Below are 18,170 nucleotides of genomic sequence, written 5' to 3' on the forward strand. Positions count from 1 at the left end.
GAAGACACTTACGGGGATGTGCACACATATACTCATCCTAAGTCACTTAGACCCAAGTGGCCCTAGGGAAGTAAAACCCCTGAAGGGCTGCATCCACCAGCCATTACAGTGCTGTGTGTGAACCTCACAGTGAACGGAGGGCCTGGCATGCCAGAGAAACACTCACAGATTTCATCACAGCGTTTGTGTGTGGGTGAGTTCACCCACAGACTGTGCATTTATTTGTGAGAGCTGAACACCCACTTTAAACACAGGCTGATTTAAAGAAGATTATCTGCAATTAAAGTATATTTTCTCTGAGTTGCTGAAGGTCTGTTTACTTTTCTAATGGTAAATGGACTGCATTTATATAGCGCTTTTATCCAAAGCGCTTTACAATTGATGCCACTCGTTCACCAGAGCAGTTAGGGGTTAGGTGTCTTGCTCAAGGACACTTCGACACGCCCAGGGGGGGGGGGGATCAAACCGGCAACCCTCCAACTGCCAGACAACCGCTCTTACCTCCTGAGCTATGTCGCCCTAATGAAGTGGATCTAACTTTTTGTAACCCTGTTACACTATTATTAAAGGTGGCGCATACTGTATTGTTTTATAAAGGCCAACCATCTAGTTCAATATTCCAGTATTGGTTAATAAACACCTTAAAATTGACTTAGGTCAACGTTAAAATAAATAAATAAATCCACTCACATAATTGCTGAAAGGAACTGTTAGTTTTAGTTCAGTTACAGTTTACATTGACCCCAGATTATATTCTGTTGATAAATTCCACATACTGTACTCTTTACAAAGAAGGTACTTTACTTGGCCATACTTCTAAAGGGAAATTCACTTTAGCTTGTGCGATGATTCTGCATTTAAGTGTAAAGAATGGGTTTTGCATAGCAGCCATATTCGTTCGTGGGCAGACATCATCATCATCATCATCACCATCATGTATATACATCAATTTGCAAGTCGTACAGGAAGGTTTTGGGGGGAAAAATCAGCGATTGAGTTTTCCAGTGCTAAACCGAACACTAACATTTTCCAGTTTCGGCAAAATTTTATTGATTTGTCTGGCTAGGATAAAGAAACGAGGCATACAGTTATATAATTTAAGTTTTTGGAAAACCACACCTCTCAGCTGCTTGTCAAATAAAACCACCCCCCTCCCCCCAATCGCGCGCTCTTACTCTTTCGCCTTGTGTAGACCTCTCCATCTCGGACTAGCTGAAAAGCGCATAGTGGATGGAACAGAAACGTTGGGATATAGCCCTGTTAAAGAAAAAAGAAGAATAAGTTTTCTCTCGTCAGTACGACAGCCAGGAAAAGATTCGTCTCATTTGAAAAAAAACAACCTATTCTTTCGGTGAGGAAGACTGGGTAGATAAAAACACAGTGGACCACATATTTAGAGACCAACTGGCTTTATAGGTAAGTATGCGCAATTTCGGCCATTCGGTTGTTATTCATTTGCAATTAGCAAAGCGAAAAGCAATGCCATATAGTTCTCATTGCGTTGAGCTTCGTTTAAATTTCCTATAAAATATTTATTAATGAAATTTCAAAGATTCCAGCGCTGTTGCGAGTCCAGTGCGATATGCGCCTCGCATAATGCCCTAGCTGCAACTTGGTAGAGTTAAAATGACACTTATGTCAAGAGAATTGCACAAAATCACAGTTTGTGTGCCTTGGGAAACGATTCGTTTTACTGCAATAGCTACGTTCTTGACTTAATTTCGAATCTCTTTTTTTGCGCGGTTGTCCAGTAGTGTCATATTGCAGAAGAGGAGAATGTAAACGCATCTTGTAGGTAGGCTACTGGCGTCATAAACTTAAAAGACTACATCCAAAATAATCAATCAGGCAAAATTATCAGTCAGCCAAATGAGATAGGAATAAGATTTTAAAAATTTGATTATTTTAGCTAACTTTATGTTTAATCCCGTACGTAGCTTCCAGTTAAATTTTGAGATAGAAAAAAAGAAAACAGAGTATGTGATTTTTGGATGCAGGGCAATAGACTCTATAGACTTCAAAAGATAATGTAGACTGTGCGTCATAATTGTGTAGCCTATGTATTTTCCAAAGGAACAGTTAACTGCTCTTCAAAAGTGTCCGTGACTAAGAGATTTGAAAGGCATTGCATGCCCTTTGAATGAGTTACGCATATTAATATTTTGCTTCTTACAAAAAGAGCGGCTATTTTATCAACTATGTTGCATAAAAAGTTTTGTTTGTGAATAAAAAAAGCTTCCGGGCAGGACGAATCATTTTTTAAAAAATCAAAAAATGCAGTTGGCATGAGCAAACTCGGCTTTACATTTAAATGAGCAATAATTTAAATTCGTAATTACATAAAAATGATAACGGCGTCTGCGCAACATACAGTAAAAGTTCACATGGCTGATATTCTTCAGTGCACGTTGTTATAATAGCATATAATGTTATAATTAGTCTTGTATGGACTAATACACCGACAGACCCTGTAACACATTGCTGTTGATATTATTCTCTTAATAAATAATGTAAACTGTGTCACAAGATGCGAGACAGCATTGCGAATATACCGTAATTACCTGATTTTATGATTACGATTTTATACCCGCATACATAAAATCATCATTGACATTTTAAAAGCTAACATTTGATTTATTAGCGAACTAAAGTTAAAACAAACGTACGTAGGCTATGTACGGTATTAGCCTACTACTATCTGTACAGTAGCTATTATGCACATTAAACATTTCTTGAACGTAACAATAAATTGCAAAAAGGATGAAAAATGTGTTCACGTTCTGTTGCCACCCAAAGACTTATAATTCGGGAGATGTTTGTGAACGGAGCAACAGAAGGTTATACAACCGCACCCGCATTCCGCGGTTTCCCAACCCCAAGCGTGTCTTGCGCAGAGATGTCAGATTGCACGGTTGTAGTTCAGCGGTTATGTTCACGCGTTCCGGGACGCATTGTGAGCGTGCGGAGCTATGATGGCATTCATGAACTGTGAATACGCTCGAGGAAACGCAGGAGTCTGCGGACTTTCTAATATTACTAGAATAAAGTTTGACAGTAGTCCTGAGATAAGGTCATGCGCACGAAGGGCCCCGCCACTTAAAACAGTTTGGATTTACAGGGCTTTCCATATCAGACACCTCAAGTACATCAGAAATTACTCATAGTATTGTCATTCAAACATGTACGGTAGTGAAACCATATTTATATAAACATGTAGAATACTGACACACTGAAACGTATGCAGGTGCAAATATTGTTTCTCTACCAGCTTAAAGGACAATACTATGAGAACATACATTTAAGAGAATCACTCTAATTTTATTTTAGTTATGATTACTGTAATTATTTTTAATGTATTTTAATGACCATATATTGCCTGCATTTTATCATGACAAATGTACGATAAATATCCAAATCAATCAGCTTCATTGCATTTCTGGTGTTATTGACCAAGTATGTTACTCTTCATACTGCACGGGGGAATGAGAACATACAACAGGCAAAGGGGGGAAATGATGAGGTGCAAAAGATAGAGGGATTCAGTCCACAGATGCATGTCTCATTAAATTTAAAGACTGTAATGCCACCTCTTTTTGGAAATGTTAGGAGTTTTTTATGTTGTCAATGCCATTTATCTCTCATTTTGAGTTACGTTAACTTTGTATTTAAAATGTATTTATAACATAATTGTAATACTTTTTAAATGAATGTTTGAAACAATTATTGTAATGCTTCATTAATTTGTTCTTCATTGGAAATTAAATGTATAACCCATTGACATCGTATGCTGTTTGCAGTGTGTGACCCTACCCAGGCTTATAAAATAAAAGAGAAGATTTTGAGAACGTTTTGTCATGCAGGACTCCTGCAATGTTCCTGAACTAATCATGAGTCATAAGTGTGAGGTCCATCTTTTTGTGTGGTAGCAAGTTCAAAGATTTTAGTTTTATACACCAGGAAAATATTAATTTACAGTACCTTTATGTAAGTTTTTGAACATGGCAGTGTTTAATTTCTGTCAGGGATATTAAATTGATATTCTTCATTCACAAAGTACATTTCATCAGCATCTATAATTTTACAACTTTTTCCACCATTCATCTCTAAAGAAATAGGTTTCTGTTTCTGGCAGACTGTTCTAGTTTCCATGACACTGGTCAGGCTTGCTTTTACAGTATGCGTCCTCCCCTCATTATGTAATATTTAATTTCTAATTGAACTAAGGAAAGCTTTGCTCATTAAAATAAAGAGCATGTTTATGTACGCGCTGTGTCTGCTTGCAGTTGCTATGTGAATCGCATTGTGAATTAGTGGTGTTTTATTCTTGAATTGTTTATTACTCTTCGAAAGGATATGCTTTTATTAACGAGACACTAATCTAGACTCCTGCTTCAGGTTTTTCTGTACTTTAATGTTAAATGGTAGTTTTTTCAGGAGAGATGTTAATCAGAGAGAGAGCTAGGTTGTGCTTTACTGGTAACCAGTCAGCCAGCACACATTTCACATATAATCACACATGTTCTATGACCCCGTCAGCATACTGAGAAACAGACAGCCACGGTATAGACCTTTTGGTATAAATTATCTCTGGGCAGTGTTTGTCATGTCCTGCAAGTTTTGCCACATCTACCTTGGTGTACAGTTGCATTCCCTATGATCAGTATCTGATTGAGGAACACAGTGACCTTTGAAGTGTAGTGGACTGTGAGGATGCTTGAACATTGGTATTAACATAGTTAACTTGAAGGCATGTTGCCTACCTTTGCATAAAGTACAACACTTTTGCCTCTGTGTGTCTGACCTCAGGCTGGGGACAAGTTGCATTATGTGATCAAATTATCTCCTGTCTAGACAACCTACATAATTTAGGTGAAGACACCGGTCTCTTTGACCATAACAATGTGCTTGTCCTTTTTATATAGTGTGTTGGCCAGAGATAATTTTTGGTTCCCCTCCATCTGGAAGCCAAAACAATGCCGTCACTAAGGTGTCATTTGGCAAGCTGCCCACTTCCGCCAACGCGCAAAAGAAGAGACACGACCATCAGCTCCGGTCCTGAAGCAAAGTCACCCAGTCTTACACTCAGCTGGAAATTAATTCTAGTTTGACAGACACCATAACTACCGTCAGAACTGGATGGCCAGGGCAGCAGTGTTGGATGATGGCTGTTGGCTGCAGCAGTGGCTTCCATCCAAGTGCGATATGAGTGACAGGACCAATGATGAAGGGGCCTCTGCGGGTGGTGCGGCTGACGGGCACCATAAGACACCGACTTGCACTTACATGCCAAGGATGAGGCATAATGTTCCTAAGTGGAGCAGTAAATAGAAGATGAATTAAGTGCATTTCCAGTGCACTCTTGCAGTACCAAATGGGAGAATAATTCAAGAGCTGAGGATGAAGAGTGATGGCATGTTCAATGTGAAGCAACAGCACAGAACACTCACAGACAGCTGACTGTAATTCAATTTATTATGTTGCATTTGAGCAACTGGCCAATGAATAGATCAAAATTAGTTCAAGGTAAATTCTGCACTGACGTCAGGGCATTTTTATAGTTGTCAATGGGTGGAACATCTTACAAGCTCCTGTGGTAGAGGCAAAGACGTTTGAAGTGTCTGAGGCCAGGCTTAATGCAGTGCTGGATAGTCTCTAGTGCCTGGGTTGGCAATTGGTGGCTCGTGGGAAGAATCTGGCCCCCCAGCAATATTTCTGGCCTGCAAAAATTCCCCCCTAAAATATTTGTTTAATTTGGTAAAATTAAAAAAGAGCATAGACAAAGCTACATTTCCCCCTGGGTTAAACAGGCGGAAGCAAGATCATATTTATAAAAATAATTTAAATTGACCATGGGACAGGGGGAGAGGCTTTATGCGAATGGTATGTTAATTCAGAATTTATGCCACCAGCATAAATAAATGGCACTCGGCGGGTGGTGCGTAGGAGTGTATATATGCCAGCTGGTGAAAGGATGGGGTTTATGAACGGCAGCTGATGAATTTTAAGAACTGAGACCCTGGGGAAACCATGGCGAATTCTGACCCGGATTAATTTTCGGTCAAGATAAAATCATGTCATGAGGAGTCTGCCGTACCATAGACATACCTCTCATACATGGGATGAAGGCCATTGGGTGCTAAGTAATGCAAGGCACCTTGTGTTAGCATTTTTACAAACTGTCATTTGGGGAAAGTGATTTAGGCAAAGGAAGGGACCATTTTTGGTTTTTATCCAGTTTTAGCTTGGTGAGTTTGTTACTTTCGATTTACGAAATCATGCACAATTGAGTGTCAGAAGGTGTCTAGTCAGACAGTCTAATGTTAGGTCATTTTTTAATGAAACCGAACAACATAAGTTAAACAAATTTTGAACATTGCTCCCTTGAAATCAGCTTGAAATAAACATGCAGCAAAATTAATTATGTATGAATTTTTATGTTATTTGAAGAGGGTCTGAGCAAAAACAGTAGTGTTAGCCAATGTCTGGCGTGGCCCATAGGTAGGGCCACCAGTTTTATCTCCACTACATGACCTGCAGGGATTTAAACTTGTATTTCAATGGTCTTAGTTCCCAACACCTGCTCTTTAGCATGGAAATAATTAGAGCAGATGGGCTGCATGACCATTATGCACTATGTTCCCTGTCTTTTTTATGGTTATTGTAGTAATATTGAGGTACCATTACTGGCTGCGAGTATTGTGCAATAGCCTTGGTGTGTCATCTGCTCTCTACTTCCCTGAGTCCTTGGTCCTGGCTAATGATTCAGACTGCATAATAAAATATGAGAATATAATCAACCCACGTTTATGAAAACCACAATCCATTTACAGTTTGCTGCCGGACATGCATCATTATTATCCAAGACTTTGGGCAGTTCATTTTAAGAATTTCTCCAGATTATACTGTAATGCTTCTTCTGGGGATAACTATATGAGGTTTTAAATTGTGTATTACAACACAATACATCTATTTATTTATGTATATTTCAATTACCGGCATGAGTTTAAAACAAAAAAAAGCATAATGCACATGGCTTGCCAAAAACAACCACAGCAGCCCTAGTCATACCCCTTAAGGTTATTACACAATTACATGAAAGATGAAAACTAAATAATTTTAACACTGTGAAATTCAAAGATAAAACAGAAATATGTTGAAACATTGTATGATATAACCAGAGTATTTTGCTTGTTTTCTTCAGTGCCAGATCCTGATATTTTAATGGTTTGTACTTGTGGCTACATAACGTAACATGCTTTTGTGACAAGAGGGATCTGGGTCTCTTTCCACTGTATTGGGGAGTAGAGCAACACTGCAGGCTGTCAGAGCCAGTTAAGTACTGTCATTTAAACCTTATATTTGGATAACGTGGTATCACTGTCCACTTGGCTTTCACATAAAGTGCTGTACTTTATTTGCATTTGTCCAATCTGGCCCTCAGTGTGTGACGTGATATGGGGTGTGTAACAGCTACGGTGCCGTGGCAGGCGTTCCTGCTAATGAATGGATCGTTTCACTCTTCCTGGGGAGCGCATGTGAATCTGCTCCCTGAAGACTAGATAAACCAAGGCCTTCTGCTTCACGAAGGCTCAATCGGCCCTGTTACACAACAGAGCCAATGAGTGGCAGCTTGCCGCACGGTACCACCAGGCCCTCTCCTTCGCATAGTCTAAATACTGGGAAGTTCTGGAATTGTCAAAATACAATTAAATGCTATTATATTTTAGATATTTTCAAAGTACAGTACTTTGTGGTTCCTTGGCTGATGAAAAAAAATTTTTTTCATTATCTGTCATCCTCGCATGTATTCAGGTGAAGAAAAGTGACAGATGATGTCATTTTCCATTTTCAGTATTTTAAATTGAGTGGCAGACATGTGGGTTTTGGGTGGGAGTCATGTGAGATCTTTCCCCTTTGAAGTGTGGGTGGGTGTATAAAATTAAAGAAAATCACATTTGAACAGACAATTTTTTTTTCTTTCTGTTATTGCTTACACCATCTATGGGAGGTGTACTCTAGAGCTTTTGGGCAGCAGTTTCTTCCAGTATACTTTCTTATATTTCCCAGATGATTGGAATCAGCAGAATGAATAATGAGCAAAATGAATACTGTCTTTTCCTTCAGATGTCAACACACATGCAACTATTGTGCAAAAGCCACTCAGACACTCCAAGCAAGTAAGCATTTACTTACTTTCCTGTACTCAGAGTTAAATTTGAGGGGTTCAAAACAGTGTGTTGTGTGGAGCAAATACAAAAATCTTGCCAGACAACACTTGCTTTTATTAGTGATTCAAAGGTAAGGACAGGTGCTGATTGTATAGCTCAGTTTGCACAGAAAATAAAACTGAACCTAGGGCCAAGGTATTACAGTCCCTGGGATAACAGCCTTAAGGCAAGAATGCAGATCACACATTTCTACCACTGAGCACAATAATAGTGCTGTCAAGGTCAGTTTAGAAAGGTGTCCTTAAGTGTGTCAATAACCATCATTAGAAAGCATTATTCAGGCATCTATACATACTGAAACATTTGGCTGGATACAGTATATTGTATGTGTCATGTCTCTGTGCGTGCACTGAAAGCTATTCTGGTGGAAGGGGAAATAACAGAGTCCTCTGCTCTAGGCTACGCATTGCTACATTATTATTTTAGCATGATATTACCTTATATTTGTTTCATTATAAATTTTGCTTCTGACACCTTATTGCTGTGCATTCCCTCGGAGCAATTCACTGTCACATTAAGTCAGTTTCTAAGGATAGCAGCTTCAGCATTTAGCACAAATTTGCGGATCTGTGTGTGTGTGCGTGTATGTGTGTGTGTGTGTGTGTGTGTGTGTACATGCGGGTGCCTGTGTGTGTGTGTTTGTGTGTGTGTGCCTGTGTGTGAAACTCCCTGTACTATGGCGGTAGCTGTCACTGCCTAAGGATTTAATTAAATTATTCTGTGTTGATTATCAGGGGGGAGAATGAAACAAAACAGATACCAGTATACCCTTTTTAAAAATGGAGGAGACTATAAAATATAAATGGTTATACAATATTACAACAGTGCTTTTATTTGAAAAAATTCTTTTTTACTCATTGAGGATACAGTTTGTTCTTTGTAGCCTGTTTTAGAATGTTTGGAGCCCGTAACCAGAAAACCAGAAAATCTGGATGGATAGTTAAAAGCTCCAGTGTGAGGCCGAATACTTTGATGATGCTGGGATGGATGGAATGGAAGCAAAATGTATTGTGTCGTCCATTTTGTGCCTCAGGTGTTTCGGCTCCCTAGAAGAGCTGCCGGACAGCATCAACCCCACTCTTAGGAATGGTGGTAGTTGTGGCTCGTTCAGCATGACAGCTGTTACCCATTGTCTAGTCAATGGGTTATATAAAGGCCTAGCTCTGAGGCTTTGGTTGACTTTGTCTTCTTTGCTTTGAAATTTATGAGCATAGAATGAGGAGATATGAGAGGCCCCTCTCCCTTCTGTGTTTTTTGACATGGAGGCATATTTGTTTTAGGGTTTTTGTTTCCTTATTTGCACAGCCACATGGAGTACCTGATTGGGCAAAGGATTGGGGGATGATGTAGGTGAGGATACATTGTCCAAGGACCTCATACCAATCCCTCAGCAAATGGGAATACCGCAGTGAATTGTGCTTATCTCAACAGGCTGTAACAAACATCTGTCATCTCTTGACATCAATTGCATGCACGTGCAACTGTGCACCCCAGCAGAGATTTATGTGAAGCATAAGAGAGCCTACTCAATCAACATCCAAGTGATTTACAATGCTATGTAAGGTCACACATGTATTTATAAATTATCCTGGATCAAACCCCTTTATATTGTCTCTGTCATTCCAAGGGGATCCGCCCTGGAGGGGTGGCTGTTAGGGGGATAGGGTCAATATCTGCTGCTCATCATTTAATGATGTTTACAGAAACAAAAAAGCCAACAGGTAGTCTTCAGATGGAGGATTCATGTTATAGACTGTACTGACTGTATTGAGGTGCATTATCCATTATTTGTGGTTAAAAAAAAACTTCCACTTTCATTTTTAGAAATCACTGGGTAAGGCTAAACTGGAGGTGGTAAAGGGGGAGGGGGTAAACATATATATTTTTTCATGTTAAGGACTACAGAGTGTGTGAGAGAAATGGAACAAACTAGAAATTATTTGGTCCTCCTTTTTGAGAGACAAGAGCAATGTTCTCATTTTGGAAAAAATGAGGAGGGATGGATTCTGCTGGAGAAAGAGATTATATTTTAAATTTAGTGCATTCATATTAGAGACTACTGCTGATCCTATGTGGGGAAACAAGTGCACTTTTAGAGACTGGAGTGGACAGCAGGTTTTTTTGAGGGAAGAGGGAAGAATGGAGATTTTCAGAGGGAGTTCAGCGAAGAGGGACACAGAGTCAGGAATTGCTGGCTGGGAGCTTCTCCAGCATACTGTATCTCCACCGAAAGAGTTCCGCATGATGCCAGCCAGCTTCAAAAAGCTTCTCTGCCTGATCACATCTACAAATAGCTATTTAAAGGGGAATTTTAAATGTTAAATGTTTGATTCAGACTGTCGCACATTCACCATTTTCATCTTCCAAAGAATATGTTATGCAAGTCCGATGAAGTTTGTGCAGCCCCTTTCTGCTCATTTACTGCAGTTTCAGGCTGGTGATGGCTGCATATCCCATTAACACTTAGCTGGAACTAGGCTTGGAGTGAGAACATAGGGGAGAAAATCACTTCATGAAAATGGTCGGTTGTCTGAAGTCTCGAGTCTGAGCGGATACTGCATTAACTGCTTCCGAAGAAACACCATTGTTTGCAGACCGCAGAAGCTGTCTGAGTATTTAATATACTGTAGACCAAACAGACATGCTGCACGTGGTGCAATCTACTTACTGTGGTTGGAAGCGGTTGTACATAAGGGCTATGAAGAAAATGCAGTGTTTTTTTTTTTTGGAATATCAGTGCTGACACTGTCACAGAATAACAATACATTTCTATTATAGAGCCTGAATAATTGATCAATATGATGTGCGGACTGGCTGATATGATGTGATGGGTTAATATCTCCGTACTAATGGTTTGTAAGAGAAGCTATACTGACAAATGAGTGCTATACTGGAGTAGATGTGAAGCAACTGCAATAGTTTTGACTGTAGGTTCAGATGACTTTACTTGGTATTTATATGTGTACAGAAAATTGGCTAAATGTGTGTGTGCATGAGTGTGTGTGTATGTGTGTGTATATGTACGTAGTGGTGACTATAATAAAAAAGAATGCATTATGTAGTTGAGGATGTCTGATCGACTATGTAGTTGAGGAGGTACAAGTAATCTGTTGGAACTTGTTAGTGTTTGACCCAATGGAACTGCTTCTGAGAAATTACTGTAAATTACTTTTTTCAGAAACATAAAACTCTGAATTTGTATACACATCCAAGTGATAATTAACCAAACAAAAATGCACAACTGTTAACCTTTCATATTAATGACCCTACATGTCCTTTTAATTGCAAATACACTAGCAGACTTGTGTGGACCAGATAACTCTTTCCAAAAGATAAATCCATAAGTATTGATGACAAGCCTTGTCTGCTAGACCCAGATGTCAGGAATTGTCCTGGTGAACTCCAGGGGTGTTTAACCCATACTTGCCAACCTTGAGACCTCAAAAATAGGGTGGAATTTGTAACCTAAGCAGGGGATATGGGGGTCCTGCCCCAGAAAATTTGAGTTTCAGAGTCTTTGTTTCCTGCATTCTGGTGACTTTTAAATAATGAAAATAACAAAATAATAAGTACACAGCAAGTCATGCTCTCAGATTGAAAGACCGTCACGACAGGAGGACGAGGCGATCAGCTCTCTTCGCGTTCATGTTACCATGGATGGAAACGATACATTTGGTGTAACTGTACTGTTGTCCGGGTGGAAACAGTAGAATTTCCGTAGGGCTTATACACGCTGTACAGTACCAGAAACAGGTTTTGATAACAAAAAGGAAAAAACGGTGTGAAAATCTGTCATAAATCGGGAGAAATACGGGAGAATTGTGACCCCGGGAGGAAACCGGGAGAGGGCAATGAAAATCGGGAGTCTCCCAGGAAAATCGGGAGGGTTGGCAAGTATGGTTTAATCAAGGGGTATATTAGTGAAAGGTGTCAATTTTGTCAAGCAGAGGTTGTAGAAAGGGACAGAACAATGTCTGCATATTTTCAGATAAGAAAACGATGTGGAAAGAAATGGAAGAAATCGAGACATGGGAGAATAGGTGCCAGCTTGTATTTATTCATGGCCTGTTTGCCAAATTGCAGCACATTACATAACTGCAATGGTTGCAATTGTCTAACATAGCTAGATATGCAGATTTAATTGCAGCTGAGACCAACAAGTTGAAATTTGTAATGGGAAATGAAATGGAGCAGCACTTAGGGGAAGAGTGGGGCAGCAGATTATACTGCAGTGCTGCTGAAAGGCTTCACATAGGTTATTTGGTGTGCTGTTGTGTGTCTGCTTCAGCTCTTTGACTAATGGTGTTAACAGGATCGTCTCAGATCAATGTTGATTGATTCCTGTTGGTTGGATGAAGCAAAACAAAACAGGCTTTTGGTTCCTCAGAACCTTGTCTGATGAGCAGGAGCACGAGACCAGCCAGTTCCTAAATTTGGCTGTGCGGGCACAGAAAGCCATACACACATACATTGCTGCTGATATGCGCAAAGCACATCCTCCTCCCCCCACTCCTTATGTGGCTGCTGGCTGTGTTCTAAAGGAATTGCAGAGCACCAAGATGCATATGTAGGACTGCATACTGTACTAAGGGTAACCAAGGCAACAAACAACATCAGTACAGAATGGTCAGATTAGGCAGTGAGGCATAAAGAAGAAGCAGTTCGGTTTTCAAGAACGTTGGACAGGTCAGAATCCAGCCGTCGGACAGAGGACAACAGCGTCCACTGCGTCCCTTTAGTTGGAAATCAGTCAGGTAGGCTATTTAAAATTCACCTGTGTGGAGTCCGTTTCCACTAGCCCATTTTCTGGGGAGTTCTTTATCCTTGCAATATTCAGGGGGTTTCTGTATCAGCAGCATTCTGGAATTTTCAGTAGTGTTCTGTTCATCAGTGCTCTGGAATGTTTAGAGGCTTTCTATTTGCTGGCTTCCCAGAATGTTCAGGGGTGTGAAGCGCCCAGGTTCTGGAACTTGGAATTTTTTATAGTGTTCTGTGGTGCTTTCAGTTTGGTTCCCTTCGTGCTCCTCCAGTGTACAGGAGAAGCAGCATTCAGGTGAATTTCTTCATAGATAGCCTTTGTAATCTCCTTCACAGTACCCTTTGTGCCACTGGAGGTGACTGCCGATCAAGAAGAGCAGTTTCCATTCATACAGTGAGATATGAAAACAACACCAGAAACATGCTTCCTAAGTAACTGTGCCATATTGTTCTTATATTAGAAGCTATGGTCCTCCCTTCTGCCCAGTTACAGTACGGGAGTAATGAAGTCTTTCATGCTGAGTTTCCTCTGTGAGCAGATCAATGAGTAGTCTTTTGTTGCCTTCATTCTTCCCTAATTAATCATAACTGTGTTGTAATTGCATGTTTATTTACATTTGTTCAGCCCTGGAAGAGGAGGGGGAATATTTGAATGCACACCTTTAGAGGTAAACAATATAAAAGCTTCCAGAAAAAATGGTGAGCCACTGGAGTTGGATTTCTCTAATTATAATCATAAACTATTTAATACAACACTCTCGTTTGTGAGCATCTCAAGGTTCTTGCAAAGCCACAAAGCTGCAGAAGAGCTCTAGAAATACTGACTCAAAGCTTTGTTTCAGTGTGAGGATCCACGCAAAAAAAGATTTTTAAGCACAACCTTCATGTGAGGGACCTTTGCTGTCAGTGCAGCTATAGATCATTGGACCATTCGCATATGTTGCTTGGAGCTCAGTGTCTCTAAAACTGCAAATAGTGAACTGAAGCCTAGGTCTTGGGCAGAATATGACAGGTACCCAGCATTAAGGTGATTTGAGGATGCAGTGTTGGCACAGTGTAATGACAGGAAGGTAAGAGCACAAAGAAATTATGTTTCCACAGAGGATCAAAAGTAATTACCCCAAACCCTAGTCAAGACATTTATCAATTGAACTGTGTAAGTAAATGTCTCGTAAGAAGGAGTCCTATATTGCCCGTGGTTTAGACTGTGTCTTAATTCAGAGAAACTACATTTGCAGAAGATTGTACTACCCTGTATTTACAACATTAAAATAAGTCTTTGTGTCTATAAAATCATACTCATTGACATACTCCACACTGTTCACAGTTCATATCATAGAAACTCCAGTCTTGTAGATGAGGAAATGCTCCAAATTTTGTTTCAAATACTCTGATGCTATGAGAAAATGTGGTCCATCTGATGTGGATTAAAAGAGATATTGGTCTCATGTAATGTAATCTCTAGTTGGCCATTAGAGTATGGACCAGGAACAGGTAACCTGTGATGGTGGCACAATCATTACTGTGAGGTCCTGAGAAATCTGCAGCTTCCTGAAGTCAAAGGGTTAAAATGTGCACAGTACTTTATATGCAATCTCTTACGGAGAAACCTGCCTGTCAAAATTTGGGGATATAATAGAACTTATAGTAATATTACTAAATTGGTAGAAGAGCATAAAGTACTGTGAGCTGCAGAGGTTCTATGGAACCAGGAAATTGCACATTAATTTTCTTCTTATGAGCATAGTATTTAATTACCTCAAAATGTAACTTGTCTCCAGAGATGGCCTTATTGGAGAACTGTGACAGAAAGCCATCAAAAACTAAGCTTTGTGGCTTTTTGGGATGTTTCACAGTTATCTTAAGTTGTTAGCTGAAATTTCAGTGTTGAGATGTCCTTGATTTTACTAGCCTTTGAAGTGCTAGCCTGTCAGCTTTACATGAAAATAACCAGTTAGGACAGAAAAAATAGCTCAGGCATCTATGCATAAAAGATGGTAGCTAGACGTACACATAATGCAGTTTTATTTTCCTTGTTTGAAATGACTGTTGGGCAAGATGTCCTTGCTCAGTGACAAAAAATGGAATGAAATCAATTCAGAGCATATGGTCCTTCAATAACCATAGTAACGCTCCTGGGGGGCTTGGTTAGCACCGTGATTATGATCTGGATCTGTGAGAATCTGTGAGTGTTATATTTTTACTAAAATTGAAATGTATTCCAAGCAAATGTCATTATTGTACTTGTTGTTCATCTAATTATTATTACATAAGCACAAGTTTCTTTACAAAACACAAGAAGAATGAAAGCAAATCAAAACAATAACAAAGAAGAAACTCTAAAAAGGTTACTAAAAAAGTAAAAAGATCCACAACAGGGGTTACAGTGTAGTAAAAGCGAGTTTTAAAAAAAGGTCACAGAAGTAGTTTGTGTCATTATTTTAAAGCTGAAAAGGGTGTTCTAGAGTGTTATGGCTTTGACCAAGAAAGCATGCCCCTAAACTATGATGTGAGAGCTATGAAGCTAACTTAAGCTTTAACCCTTGGGTTTTTCATATTATGGAGCTGACTCGCTTTTAATCAGGGTATATCGCAATGATAACTTCTGCTGCACGGCTAACTGGGTCTGGGGCAGGTTATGTTCAGGCTAACAGACTGAAACATGTAAAAGCAATGCCCTTTGACCAATCAACTCCTTGGCCTTGGAAAAAAGGCTTCTCCATTCCTGGAAGATCCCATAGACAAGTATTTTTTTCGTAGGATTACAAAATAATTCATGAATAATTCATAGCAACCTTACCCTATCTTATCTTGAGTGATGATAAAAACATGCCAGCCAGGCTTAGCTGCACATTGAGGATTTTTCATGAAAAAACTTGGCTCAAAAACACAAACACAAAACATGTAGGCTAAAGGATCTGACAAAATTCAATTTTCAATTCTTAATCCCCCCCCCATCCCTCAAAACACGCTCATGAATTATTCATGAGCCTTGCAAAATCATCTAACAAAAATAAGCAGATAAATAAAAATGCATTCCGCTAGAAGCTCATTGTTGTAGGCACTGCCCCTTTTTTGAGAATTCACAAAGAACTTTATGAGTCAATTTTCGCTTAGCAAATTGATAGCCACCTTCATGGTACTGGTTAAGCCCGATTGGAGTTGTTACTGTAGGTTTTGTTAAGCCAGCTAATTCAAAGAAACCATTGGTATGTTGAGCTTCCTTCGTAGTTTGGTCTCCTTTGATAGTTAAACTAGACATCAGAATGACATGAGTAGCCTATTAGTGTGTGAGAGTGACAGAGGCTCACTGATATAGTCTGGTGCCATTCTTTAGTTTATATACCTGAGGGGGGTGATGACAGTAATAGGTGATGTTAAGGTCATTTAGGTCATCTCAAATCCTTAAGTTCTCACCATGGTTGCCGCAGTGCTCTGCCTGGTGCTTCTAACCCAGCTCACTCTAAAAGCCCAGTTAAGTGCCGCTGAAATTTGCTTGGCAATCGTATACTTCACTGATCTATTCTTGGTTGTGAGAAATCACAGGCTTTATCCATATTCTGCCCAATGATGAGTCTGGTGTCTAGAGGTTGTCGCAGGTACTGTGGATTAGCAGGAGTGTTGCAGAGCAATCAGACATACATATAAAATATGTCCACCTCAAGGGGGGATCTTTACTCATATTTTACATAGAGGTATTCACTGTTTCTGTGTTGGGCACTCTCTATAGAGGCACCATAAACTAGACTCATGTTTAAGTCCTTGTATACATGTATATATTAGTGTATGTGAGTGAGACGTCATGTGATGCCATTGCTTTTGGCTGTTGGCAGAGCCCAGGAAAATAATTTTTTTTTTTTTTTTTAAAGCAATGGAGCAATGTAGTAATTTAAGTAATGGGCTTGCTGTGGCTGTCCTTCTCCATCTGTTAATTTTGAGCTGGCCTTGACAGCTGCGTATGTCTGTTCTTCAGCCCAGCCTCCCTGTGTATTCTGGTGCTTTCTACTTGCCCTAATCTTTCTCAGTACAGGCCCGCTCTCCCCTTCTCTCCACTATGTTAATCCTGTCCTTTCTCTATAGAACTTGCTTGGCCAGCTCACATGCAATCGAATACTGTGTGAATGTGCCTGGACAATCTTTGTGTACGTGGCTCATGGTCACCATCTTTGTGGCTGAGAAACCAGGCTGTAGCATCATGTAGACCAGAAAACAAGTCAGCTGTTTAATTTGTTTAGTTTTGTTGTTGGTGTTGTTTTTGTTTGGTTTTTTTTTTTTCAACTGCAATTTTTTCAAATTTTATTCTCCTCATGATAATGAATTAAATGCCTCTGCCTCTGAAGCACTGAAACAACTAAGGCACAGAACTGGCTGTACTTTTAAATTGGTATTTTCAAAGTGCTTTATTCTGTTGTATTTATTGTATACATTCATCTGGCTACAGCCAACAGTTTGTTCTTATGTGTGCACACACTTATGTTTATAAGCAATGAAAGTATGTTATACAACATTTTTATATGTCTTCAACAATATACAGACTGCAGTTGGAGAACAGAATATATTTATGTATATTTCAAAGGCCAACATAATATAGAAAGTCAAGCATGGTCATTGTTTTGTTTAATGGTGACAAGTCTACAAGCTCCCTGCTCTCTCTGGTTTAACAGTAAGAAACTATTTGCATTTGAAAATGTATATTCATCAATTATATGTGACAGCTTGCAGTACAATTATTTTCTAGATTAATTAAGTTAGAAGCTCATATTGAACAGCACTCCGTCTAGGTTGTCAATTTTTAGATCCATAGCTAGATACCATTCAATGGTAAGGTGTACCTCGCTGTATGTGATACCTCAAATATATCCATGATTATACAAACCAATAAATAAATATGTGCATGTTTATAACTGAAGACATGTGAAATGCTCAAATGATCTTGCAAAGAAGATTGCATTGGTATACTGAAGGCTTGAGTGAGCATAAAAGAACAAAATGTTGCCCGTTTGTCAAGCTGGCCTAGCTCAATGTCTAAACAATATAAGGTCCTGTGTACATTCAGCTCTATCAGTCATTAAACTCTATCAGTGTTAATTCAACTCTTAACAGATAACACTGAATGTGGGACCAAATGTTATCTGTTATGAGTTGAATTAACACTGATAGAGTTTAATTAACACTGGACATTTT

General features: G+C 39.4%; 1 protein-coding gene across 3 annotated transcripts in view; it reads left to right on the forward strand.

The window, feature by feature from the left end:
- Window positions 1-998: 998 nt before the first annotated feature.
- camkva (CaM kinase-like vesicle-associated a) overlaps window positions 999-18,170 on the forward strand; it is a 39,291-nt gene continuing 22,119 nt past the window's right edge. The window contains exon 1 of one of the 3 annotated variants that reach the window (XM_064298759.1): window positions 999-1,416. The gene's annotated coding sequence lies outside the window, so the exon portion shown is untranslated. Of the gene's footprint in view, window positions 1,417-12,723; window positions 12,983-18,170 lie in introns of those variants that run through there. The other 2 variants (XM_064298757.1, XM_064298758.1) reach the window with 2 other exon arrangements.

Source organism: Anguilla rostrata, chromosome 11, assembly GCF_018555375.3.
Source record: "Anguilla rostrata isolate EN2019 chromosome 11, ASM1855537v3, whole genome shotgun sequence".
Lineage (NCBI taxonomy): Eukaryota > Metazoa > Chordata > Actinopteri > Anguilliformes > Anguillidae > Anguilla > Anguilla rostrata.